The following is a 12,777-nucleotide window of genomic DNA, read 5'->3' as shown; positions in this document are numbered from 1 at the left end:
GCCAAGGTCCAATTGCAAGGCCCATGGTTGCCTTGATCCAAATCAGATAAGGGGTGTGAATGCCTATGAAGGTGAATAAAGTGAAGAATAGGCATAAATCCAAATTGTGTAACACGTGAAACCCCAGCCAGTAATAGAAAGGGTTTAGAGTTCAAAATGAAATAAAATGTGCGTCATGCTTCCTCACTGTCTTCGTCGTGCTGGAGTCGCCTCCGGCGGTGGCGAAGAACCCATAACCAACGAAACTTCTCATCATCTTGCTCCTCTTCTCACCCTGAGTCCAGATCTGGAAATGGAATGTCCAAAGTTTCAATGAAAAGTTCGGATCGAGGCTTACAAACGAAGAACCCTAAAGCTTTGAAGGAAAATTAAATGACCATGATGCACTGACTCCAGCAATTTGAAGAGGGCTTTGGTTTCTCCTTGCATACTCTACACACTATTAACACTTGTTTGGTGAAAAAATGGAAGAGGTCAAGACCTCTGGCATGGTGGCTCCAATGAGGATGAGTTGAAGATAATGAAGCTTTGAATCAGCTATGTGCTTGCTTCTTTCTAAATCTTTCTTCTTCTATGCTTCTGATAACACCAAATTACATCGTTATTTTGACTCGTTTTGTACTTGTTTTATTATCGATTTACTTCTATTTTCAGTGTTATGTGGGTATTTTGTCTGCATTTTAGGTATTTGACCATATATGAGTCATGTGCGAAGAAACAAAATTTGGATACAAAACAAAGAAAAATGGGAAATTACACATAAGGAGACCTACACAGCATTTGCCATAAAAAGTTACATATAAGAAATGATGTGTCCCACTCACCAACGGGCGGATTGACCCACTCTTTCACACGTTAGGAAGGTGGCGTTCGCCACCTTGACATGGCGTTCACCATCCTTTGTGAAGGCCAGACGGTTATAAAAATGGACTTGCTTGGCCTCCCACTCACCCCATGCACTCCTACATTTTCTCCCATAAATGAAAAAGTTTCCCACTTGATATTTTGGACTTTGGAACATTATGAATAGGCGATAAGCTTTATTTTCCAAGGCATCCAAACTTAGCACAATCTTAAGCACTGGAATTACTGATCAAAGTTATAAATCGTCACATTGAGGGGTTATAACACTAGAGAACATTGAGTTTGTACGAAGTTTGGAGCATTTTATTTTCCCGCATTTTAATCTTGTCGCCATTTATATTTCTTTACAAGTCTTCAGTAATTTATTCTGTATTAGATTCAAGCCTCCGTTTGGAGCAAGTTATTATTATATTTCGCATTTTATTACCACTTTATTTATTTACTGACACTTTATTTTCCTTTCCTCGCACTACTTCTTTTATTTCCAAGTCTTATTTATCGCACCATATTGTTTTAAATCACCTTTCTGCAATGTCTACTTCTAAGTTTCCAACTTATGTTTTCATGTTTTTCATTATCATGTCCAACTAATTTATTGATGTTGGGATGTGAGGATCGTCAGTTGGCGGTACTCTAAGTGTTGTTTCTTTAGCATTTCAACCGTGGGCTGTTTTGGTTTTAATAAAAAAATTATGAACTCAATTTAATCGGTCACTATGAAAGTAGAGTCGTGAAAATGTCGGAAAATATCGAAATTCGTCTGACATTAAAGAATAAGATTGGTTTGTTTTTAATTAATGAATACCGCGAAAGCACTTTGTTAATTAACTAGGAAAGTCTAGTATTTCTAGAAGGAGATTTTAAAACTATTTGCGGACGCGTTTATAGGTTTAGGATCCGGTTACTAAAGCGAAAGCTTGGAACCCTTTTAAGTTCAATTTTCCAATCAAAATTACTTTTCAACTGAGTAAAGAGTTTGATTTCTTAAAATAGGATTTACTACTTTAACGCAAAAAGTGTGGGTCACCCGTGACAGTTAATGGTATAAATTAGAGAGTCAAGTTCGGTTCTGAATATGCGAAAGCGACAGTTTTTATTCAGTTACATTCTTTTCAAAGTAGAAAATATTGCCCCATACAACAATCCTATTTAGATGCAATCCAGAGTATTGTTGTTTGATGAGAGTCACGTCCTGATATTATTTGTTTGAATTTATTAAAGTTATTTATTTCACCTCTCCTATGTTTAATTAATTCGCCTTAGATAAACATAGTAGCAACCTGAAACGATAGATTGACAGTTAGATCTATGTAGGATCGATATCTTTTTAAACTACGTGATAGATTGTACACTTGTAGTTAGTTAATCCAATAGACTCATAAAATCTCGCGAACAAGTTTTTGGCGCCGTTGTTGGGGACTAATATCGTCAAATTTTATAACTTGTTGTTACACTGTCTAGATTAAGGCAACCTTCGTTAGCCAATGCGAAGAACTCGCAGTACCGAAACTTTAGAAGATCCAATAGTTGAACAAGAAAAGTACGTAATAGCTCGACTTTTGCTCCAACGAATCAAAAGAGAAATGGCAGAAGACCAAAACCGTAGGCCACTCAAAGAGTTTGCCATACCCTCTAACAAAGAGCCTCGTTCAAGTATTGTCAACCCAGCTATTATAACTAATAACTTTGGAGTGAAGCCTGTTTTGTTGCAAATCATGTAACATAACCAGTTCATTGGTCTCCCAACACAGAACCCAACCCAACACCTAAAAGTCTTCATTTAACTAGCAGACACACTAAAATGCAATAACACTCCTCCTGAGGCAATACATATACTTTTATTCCCTTTCTCCCTCAGAGACAGAGTGTGATCATGGCTAGATTCCCTTCCAACGAATTTTATCACTACTTGGAATGACCTGAAGAAAGTATTCCTTGCTAGACACTTTCCACCTAGTAAGATCATCGTCCTACGTAACCAAATTACCAGATTTACTCAACAGGATGATGAGTCCCTCTTTGACGCCTGAGAAAGGTACAAGGAACTACTAAGAGCTTGTCCACATCATGGATTATAACAATGGTTAATCATCCACACCTTTTATAATGGACTTCTCTATAACACTAAGATGACTATTGACACTGCCACCGATGGAGCGCTAATTAATAAACCATACCCCAAGGAATATGCACCCATTGAGGACATGGCTCAAAACCATTATCAATGGGGTATAGAGTGTGCACAAGTATAAAAGAAAGAGACTAAAAGAGGTATATACGAGGTTAACAGCCTTGACCATATGAACGCCAAAATGGACGCCCTAACCCAGAAATTCAGAAGCTTAGTCATAAACCCTACAACTAGCGTAGCTACAGTGCAACCCGGATGCGAAATATGTGGAACACCAGGACATGTGATTGTCGAGTGCAGTCTACTAGCTAAAATAAACACAGACCATGCCAACTATGCCCAAGGAAACCCATATTCGAACACTTATAACCATGAATAGAGGAATCACCCAAACTTCACTTACAAGAACAATAACTCTGCTTTTTCCCAAAACTCTACTCCTCAAAGACCAGCAGGTTTCCAAACCCAAAGAACTTCACAACCGATACAAACTACACCTCAAAAGTCAAACCTTGAGAAGATCATGAAATATTTTATCACGACTCAAACTCGACAGAATAAAGAATTCATGAACCAAATTGACCATATTAATGAACTGATTTCACAATTAGGAAACAAGGTTGATTTTGTGGTAACCCACAACAAGATGCTGGAAACCCAAATCTCTAAAGTAGCACAACAATAAGTTGCTCAGGCTACACCAAAAGGATTATTCCCTAGACAACCTCGACCTAACCCTAAAGGCCATGCTAACACCATTTCACTGCAAAGCGGAACTCAATACGATGGGCCTAAAATTTCAGAACCACCAAAATAAAATATTGTGACTACCTCGGAAGAACGAAAAGAGGAAAACGCCGAACCTGGAAAACAAAGAAAGAAGGATATTAATGATAAGGAGGAAGTGAATGATAACCAAGAAAATTAAACATATTTACCACCGCCGCCCTGCATACCACTAATTCCATATCCACAAAGGCTTAAACAGACTAAACAAGACACCAAATACAAGAAGTTTGTGAAAGTAATTGAGAAACTTCACATCGAGATACCCTTCATTGAAGTCATTACCCAAATATCATCTTATGCCAAATTTCTAAAAGACATATTAACAAACAAGTGCAAGCTCGATGATCCCAAACCTTTATAATGTAATGCGATATCTAGAAACAAATTAGCTAAGAAATAGAAAGATCCTGGAAGATTTTCGATACCATGTGTTATAGGAAGACATGTTATATACATTATTGGATTTAGGAGCGAGCGTAAGTTTGATGCCTTTAGTAGTTTGTGAAAGACTTGACCTAGGAGACATGTAACCAACTAGGATGTCTCTTCAACTGGCTGATCGATCGATTAAATACCCGATGGGTATATTAGAAGATATCTGAGTTAGAATGGGACAACTCAATTCCATACTGACTTTGTCGTAATGGATATTAAGGAGGACGAGGAAATCCATATCCTTATAGGCAAACCATTCTTATCAATTGTCAGAGCCATGATAGATGTAAAAAGAGGAAAAATGACTTTCGAAGTAGGTGACGAGAAGGTAGAGTTTATCCTATCAAAATTTCTGAAATCACCCGCCATGGACGGCTCTTATTGTGCAATTGATATCATTGATGAATGCATAAGAGAATTGGATAAGGAAAAGCATATCGAAATAATAAAACTATGTTTGCCGCCCATAATGGAAGATGGTGGATTTAAGTCAGTTACACCTTACATAGACGATAGCCTTAACGAATGCTTATCACTTAGCCCTGATCATATGCCAAGCATTAAGAAACCCACTATAGAGCTTAAGGAGCTGCCTAATAACTTGAGATACGAGTATCTTGATGAAGAACTCAATCGTCCCGTTATAGTAAATGCCAACCTTAACAGAGGCAAATTGATCAACTCTTAGAGGTCTTAAGAATATACCCTGCAGCTCTAGGCTATACCATCTTCGACTTAAAAGGAATAAGTCATTATGTGTGCATGCACATAATTATACTAGAGGAAGATTATAAACCTTTTAGAGAACATCAAAGAAGGATAAATCCTATAATGAGTGACGTAGTCAAGAGAGAAGTATTAAAACTTTTAGATGCATAAACTATCTACCAAATCTCTCATAGTACATGGGTTTGTCATGTACATGTAGTACCAAAGAAATGAGGTGTCACAGTCTGAAGCTAGCGGAAATATACCCAAATGTATCGCACGCTTGGACATACAACAGAATCGCCATCAAACTTTATTTATTCCTGAAGGAAAGGGAAAACATTGATAAAACCCGGGGAAAGAGATGTGTTAGGTAAGGAAGTCGATTATGCAAGGGGAAGGTATTAGCACCCCAAACATCCATGGTACTCCATGGAAACCGTTTTGATTATTCTCACTCGAATGGGTGTTATATCTAAATATTACTCACAAAAGAATAAGGAAAAGAATAGATAAAGTGCTCGGTGAGGATTGGGGCCCTCATGCCTACGTATTCTCATAGTGCAATGAGGAATTCAGAGCTTCGTAGTTCAAAGAACTAGTGGTATAAGGTGAAAAGAATTGTGATAAAGAGTATGGTCTAATCTGTAAGACCCCAATTTTGACCCTAAGATCCCTCATGCAATCCCATCATAAGCATAAGCATTGGGATCACACCTTGGCATCCTCCTTACCCCTTTTTATTGGGTTTGTTTTGGGAGAGATCACCAAGCATCTTTGTGATTATATCATACTTGTATATTATCATTTTACTAACTAAAATACCAAAAGTATGTCTTTGCATTTATCTAACTCTTTTGTAGGTAGGGCATGATCTCATTGATTCATTGATCACATATAGGGTTTGAGACCCTCATGAACAAAGAGCACAACCAATAATTGACTCAAGAATGGTTATAGGCATAATATATGGGTCCCAATTTTCTCTATATGTTATATTGATCAAGTTTGCTTCAAGAATTTGAGGGTAATTTGCCTTGGAAACCCTAGTTTGACTCGGTATCTTGAGTAACTTCTCCAACAAGCTATCTCACCAATTGATCAAATTCCTCAAGGGACACTTAAAAATTCATCATCTTATGCATATATGATCTACCATGAGCCTATAAAGTCAAGAGAATTGGAAATTAGCAAGTTGGTTGATGGTGGTTGGCCAGATGAATTCATCTGATCAAAACTGGGTCTCCCTAGACCTTATCTCCTACAATTTTCACTATATGAAAATTTTTCCAAGAGAAAACTTACTTTGAATGACATTACAAACAACTTTCATGTTGAGACCTAGATCTAGTTTTGCTTGGAAAATCATTTTCTATGTTGAAACATTATAGGTCATTTTGTCTAAACCCTAATTTGAAAGTCAACTTCCCAAGACCATAACTTTCTCAAGTTTTATGAGATGAAATATTTACAAGTTTCACAATCAAATTCAATATGTCTACTTCAAATTTGATGTTTTGAGTGGGAGCCAATTTAACTTTTGTGAGCATGTGATATGAGGCTACATTATAGGTCACTTTTGACCTATACCATTGATCAAGTGATTTTTCCAAACTTCAAAAATGCATAACTCTATCATTTCAAATCCAAATGACATGAAATTGGTAACCATTTTGAAAGTATTTGAGAGAGATACAACTTTGATGAAGACACTTTTCTCATTTGAAACTCCCATAAAAAGTTAAGCAAGATGGAATATTAAGACATATGGCTTGACACTTAGAAAATTTTTGATATGTCAAAATTTTCCAAACTTCCACCTCAAATTTCTCCAAGCTCCAAGCTCCAAATTAAAAAGTGTTCAACATAAAACGTGTTCCTCTTGGTCCCACCTTTCCAAAGAGCCCAAATTCATTCATTTTGGACATGAAATGCATAGGCTGCACATGGCTTAAACAAGCTGATATCATTTGGCATGGATCCAACTTCAAGTATCAATGTTCAGTTTCCTTGCAATCCAATCAATCTTCAAAGCATCTGATCTTCACTTTGGACCTTCTAACCATCATTCCATGGGCCTATGCGCGTCCATTCAACATGGCATCATCATTTTACCAAATTTGGAAAGTGAAGAGAGTGTGCAAATATCATTTGATTTCCCTATAAATTGAGGTCCATTTGCTCGAAATTAAGACACACATTGCGCCAGCTTTGAGTCCCCGTTGAAAACCCTTCACTCTCATAGGGTAAACCTGATAAATTCATTTGAATTTAAGCTTGAATCTCCACTGTTTTGGAATTCAATTCTCCAGGAATCCATTGCTTCTAAACCTTTCCATTCCTCTCCTGCAAGTGATTAGAGTGAGTCCAAGTGCAAACAAGCTCAAGTTCCATTAAGTTCAGACCTCCATTGAAGGTAATTTGCAGACATTTTAAACTCTTTGATTCTCTCAATTTTTTGTTCAACTCCATTGATTATTTGGTTGTTTGAAGTCCTACCAATGTAGGCAAGAAGATTGAGTTGCTTTGAGGTCAAATCGAAGCAACTCAGATTATATACCTCATTTTTCAATTCCACATATCTCTTAATATATTTGGAATTTGAGGAATTGGAGGTCATATTCGAGCTCATTGATGTTTTTTCTTTAAGATCATATCCCTGTTTGTTATTTTGGTGACGGTTCATCTTGACCAGTCCAGTGGAGCTCACCGGGGAAGATGACCGGAGCTCTGGCTCCAGCGATGAGGTGTCTCACCTCTAAACCATATGATCCATCATCCATGTTCTAATCCTGAGTGTTGCTTTGAATTACCATCTATGCCACGCGGTTGACTTGGACACATGTGGAACGCGCGTTTTGGATCATCAGATCTGCCTCCTCAATTAATGAGGGAGATCCGATGGTCCACGTATTTTTGAATTTCTGATATTTTGTTTTAATTGCATTTTCTTTAATAATTCATATTAAATTCAATATTGATCCAAAAAATATGGGACTTTCACCAAAAAATTCCAAATATTTTTCTCTTTCATATTCTGAATTAAAATAAATTTTTGGATCATTATTAATATTTTTCATGAATTAATTGATTTTGAATTTGTTTTTAATAGTTTAAAAATATTTTTAAGTGTAAAAAATTATGAATTTTTTTCTCCAAGGTCCTTTGACCTTGTTTGACCTATGATAAATCTCATGGCCATTTCTTTGATGTTTTGATGAGATTTTAGGATTTGGACAAAATATATTCGATTTTAATGCATTATTTATTATTTTTAATTGAATAAATGTCATTTTAATTGTGTTGACCATTTGTATTGACTTAATTGAGTTTAATTGTTTGTTGTTGGGCATTGGTCAAGGTTGATTTGACTTTGTCAAATTAATATCATTGGATTTAGGGGATTGATGGAATGTACATTCCATCTCCCAAAATGAATGAATGATATTAATTTGGTAAAAGTCCTCCTTTGACCAATTTGTGATCTCATTCATCCCCTTCCCTCTTCATTTAATTCCCTTTCTTCATCCATTCATTTCCATTTGGTCAATGACATCTCAAAGTCCTAATGGTAGTTGATTGAAAGATTAACATGAGTATGGATGAGATTAGGCCACCCCTTTTGCATATTTTTGTGTGTGGTATGTTTAATGAGCATAGTTCATAATATTATGTCTCCAACATGCATTAACACCAAAAGTCCATTGCCTGACCTCAAATAGTTGTAACTTTTACATATGTCTAATTACGATTGCTTAACATAGCGCTAAATTTGTGACATAAAAGGCATAAGCATTCTAGTTAGTGAGATTGTAAGTCTCCCCTCTTCCATGGTATTGTGTGGAAACCTGGCCTTCTTTCCTTCCTTTGGAAGATATTTTGGTTCAAGGATCTATGCTTGTGGCAAGTGGGTTGAGTGTGTCTCCAAAGAATGTCTTGAAATCAAAAGACAAACAAAACTAACTTCTAACTTACTAACCATTAACTTTTAATTTCAAGCTTTTACTTTAATGCAATTTATTTTTAGCACTTTATTTCATTTGCCATTGTACATATCATTCTAATTGTTTATGTTAATGTAATTTTCACTTTATCCATTTGAACCATATTGTGTGATATATTTTGTTTGTGTTGCTTTGTTTGTTTGTGTGGTCTTTGACCATTAATGTACATAATAACAACAAAAACCCTAAAAAACTTTTGAGTGGACTGTTGGCTTGATCTGTGGACCAATTGTACTTAGAACTTAGGCAACTTTCCTTTGCTAATGAACTTGGCCAATGCCAACCTGTGAAGAACCAAGTGCTTGCAATTTGAACTTCATCTGATACATCTTTAAAGATCTCTCTAAGATTCATCTGCAACATTGATCATTTGTGAAGCTGTTATTTTGAACCTGTGACTTATGGAATTCATCTGTTGCATGGGCTATTTTGAAGAAGATCATGAAGTGGATAAGCTTGGATGAGGCCATCTTTATTTGATGCCTTTGCTCTTCAAGATAATATAATTGTGCATTTGTGTGTTGCTTGATTCTAAAAAGTCCAAGGGAATTCTGGGTTTCTATTGACATACTTGTCTATTGGATTGCTACCCATTTGGTCAGATCTTTTCAACTTTAAACTTTTAAATTTTGTGCATAGGGTAGTCTCTTCATCTTCTCCCCATTTCTTTAATTTCAAAATATCTCCCCCCCATTTTCAAAATCTTCTTTGTGTGAACTATTTTTGCCCCAAACTTTGACCACTTTCAAAAAAGATAGAAACTTTGGCCTTATGCCATTGCATTTTCAAACTTATTCTCTTAAATCAAACTTGTGAATAAACTAAACCATACTTGACTTAAACTTTCAAAAAGCCAAAAAGAACTAACTCATTCAAATCATTTTAGGCCTTTATGCCTTTCAAACTTAATTTTTGTTAAAATCAATACATCCACTTTGAAATTTGTATCACGAACTACGAGGTTTTGATCCCTCATTGTTATGTTGGTACTTAGGCACAAGTCTGAAGGTCTTGTCAAACACAAAAATATAATTAATGAATTCTTTTCTCATCCCCCCATTTTATTTGTTTGTAAACATCACTTTGTACAAAATACATATGCATACAAAAAGGGCAGGACACTTTGGGTGCTAACATCTTCCCTCTGTGTAACCAACTCCCTTATCTGTGATCTCTGATTTTTATTAATTTTTATTTGAAAACTTCTTACTATTTGGGTTTTGTTCGTACCTTTTTCCCTTTTCCCTTGGAAATAATAAAAGCGCGGTGGCGACTCTTGTTAATTGATCTCTAGCTTATCAATAGCTGATCGCACTGAATTATACTGTGTTTTTGACTCGGATTTCACATGTTTATTAGGACTTTATTATCATTTTGTTTGTATTATGCTCTCTTTTATGTTGTTTTCAGATATTTAGCTCTTTCGGACTCTTTTGGAAGAAACGAAGCAAAAAGACCTAAAATTAGGGTTTTTCGACGAATATTGTACACATGGCGTTGCACATGGCGACCGCTATAGGAGAAACCATGAGTCATCAGCCCTCAACTAGGAGGTAACCGCCACGTTCCCATGATCTTCCCCATTTACACACATGGCGGGCGCCACCTTTGGAAATCACGTTCCCACTATGGAGAAGTTGGAGGGTACCATGGTCTTTGCAAGCTGCTGAAACCCTCTATAAATAGTTTGTTCCATTTCATTTTCAAATCATCCAACTTAGTTTACAACACTAAGCCTATATTTATCATTCGTAAAAGCGGTAATCCGTCACATCGGGGGGTTATCGCACCTTAGTGAGATTGAGTTGGGTCACTTCGAGTTGCTGTCGTCTTTATCTTCAGGAGTCGGAGGTTTATTTTTGTACCAGATTTAAAGACCCTCCGTTTGGAGCAGGTTCTTATTTTATCGCTTTTATTTATTTATTTATTTACTTGTCTCGCTTTATTTATTTATTTTCCGCACTCGCTTTATTTTATTTACTTTTTGTCTACGCTTTACATTTATTTACTTGTCATCGCTTTACTTTATTTACTTTCCGCACTCGCTTTACTTTATTTATTTTCTGTCTATGCTTTATTTTATTTATTTTCCGCACTCGCTTTAATTTATTTATTTGCCATCTCGCTTTACTTTATTTACTTTACGCACTTTACTCGTTCTTTAACCCTTACATTCTAAAACAAATTTTTCATCATGATCAATACCGTTGTGTTTGTTTGTGTTACCATGTCTGGCTAAATCTTTTAAAGGTTAGAATGTAAGAATCGCGGTTACAGAGATGTCTCACATATTGAATCTGTAGAAATACTTTAAAGGCTGTTTTGATTTTCAACTTGAGTTTTCTAAAACAAATTTGGTTAGTTTTAATTATTCAAGGAGTGCGAAAGCACCCTGGCTTAGTTAACTAGGAATTTTTATCACTTTAAGGAAAAACTATTTTTGAAATTGTTTTCGAACGCGTTGATAGATTTAAAATCAGGAAACTCCTTGGGTAAACTTTCCAAATCAAAATCACTTTTCGACTAAGTTTACGAGTCTTATTTCTTAAAAATAAGTTTACTACTTTAGCGTTCTGCACACCTTTTATAAGTGACAATAAAAGGCCTTAATTTAAGGGTAAACTCGGTTCTAAATTTGCGAAAGCGACAGTTCCTGTTAAATGGATTCTTTTCAAGAGTAGAAAATATTGCCTCATAAGTAGTTCTATCTAGACAATTCAAACATCACTTAACTGACGTGAAATACATTCAACCTGTCTTTACCTGCATTTATTATTTACCGTTATTTTGCAACCCCAATATCTCTTTTATACCACCTTAGATAAACATCGTAACGATAGTAATCGATAGATTGACGATTTGATCTCTGTGGGATCGATATTCTTTTATACTACTTTGACGCGATTCATGCACTTGCGAATTCACACAATCAAGTTTTTGGCGCCGTTGCCGGGGACCAACTTCGTCAAATTTTGTACCCTGTTATTACACCGTCTAGACTAAGGCATTATTAGCCGGTAAATATGAAGAACCCGTAGTAGCGGAAATTTAGTAGATCCTTTAGCGGAACCCGAACGTTACACTCGTACACGCCTCTTACTCATCTGAATTAAGAAAGCTATGGCCAAGAATCGCGACCGGAGACCTCTTAAGGAATTTGCCCAACCCTCTGACGAGGAACCTAGTTCGAGTATAGTAAACCCCCTTATTCCTGCGAATAATTTCAAACTAACACCGTCTTTGTTGCAATTAGTGCAACAGAACCAATTCGCGGGTCTCGCTACTGAGAACCCAAATCAATATTTAAAAGTTTTTATCCAACTAGCTGACACCTTTAAATCCAACGGTGCTTCACCTGATGCGATCTGTTTGAGATTATTTCCTTTCTCCCTTAGGGATAAAGCACGTTCATGGTTAGATTCACTTCCAGCTAATTCAATAACTACCTGGGAAGACCTTAGGAGAGTATTCCTTGCTAGATATTTTCCCCTAGTAAGATTGTTGTTCTTCGAAACCAAATAAGTAGATTTACTCAAAACCAAGGAGAATCACTTTTTGAAGCTTGGGAGAGATATAAATAGCTATCAAGAGACTGTCCACACCATGGTCTAGAACAATGGCTGATCGTTCATACCTTCTACAATGGACTCCATTATAACACCAAGATGAGCATCGACGCTGCCGCAGGTGACGCGCTGATGAACAAATCTTACCCTGAAGCTTGTGACCTAATTGAGGATATGGCCCAAAACCATTACCAATGGGGAACTGAACGAGCATCAATAGAGAAAAAGGAGACCCAAGGTGGAATACATGAGGTAAGCTCTCTAGACATGATGCAGGCGA

General features: G+C 36.4%; 2 non-coding genes across 2 annotated transcripts; both read right to left on the bottom strand.

The window, feature by feature from the left end:
• Window positions 1-2,831: 2,831 nt before the first annotated feature.
• Window positions 2,832-2,938, bottom strand: LOC127089078 (small nucleolar RNA R71). Its single transcript, XR_007790856.1, has one exon. It is a non-coding gene; the product is annotated as a small nucleolar RNA R71 (small nucleolar RNA).
• A 9,496-nt stretch (window positions 2,939-12,434) lies between these two features.
• Window positions 12,435-12,541, bottom strand: LOC127089581 (small nucleolar RNA R71). The gene has a single exon (XR_007791159.1). It is a non-coding gene; the product is annotated as a small nucleolar RNA R71 (small nucleolar RNA).
• Between the last annotated feature and the right edge of the window lie 236 nt (window positions 12,542-12,777).

Source organism: Lathyrus oleraceus, chromosome 5, assembly GCF_024323335.1.
Source record: "Lathyrus oleraceus cultivar Zhongwan6 chromosome 5, CAAS_Psat_ZW6_1.0, whole genome shotgun sequence".
Lineage (NCBI taxonomy): Eukaryota > Viridiplantae > Streptophyta > Magnoliopsida > Fabales > Fabaceae > Lathyrus > Lathyrus oleraceus.
Note: the sequence above shows the minus strand (reverse complement) of the source record. Positions and strands in the feature narration are given on the sequence as shown.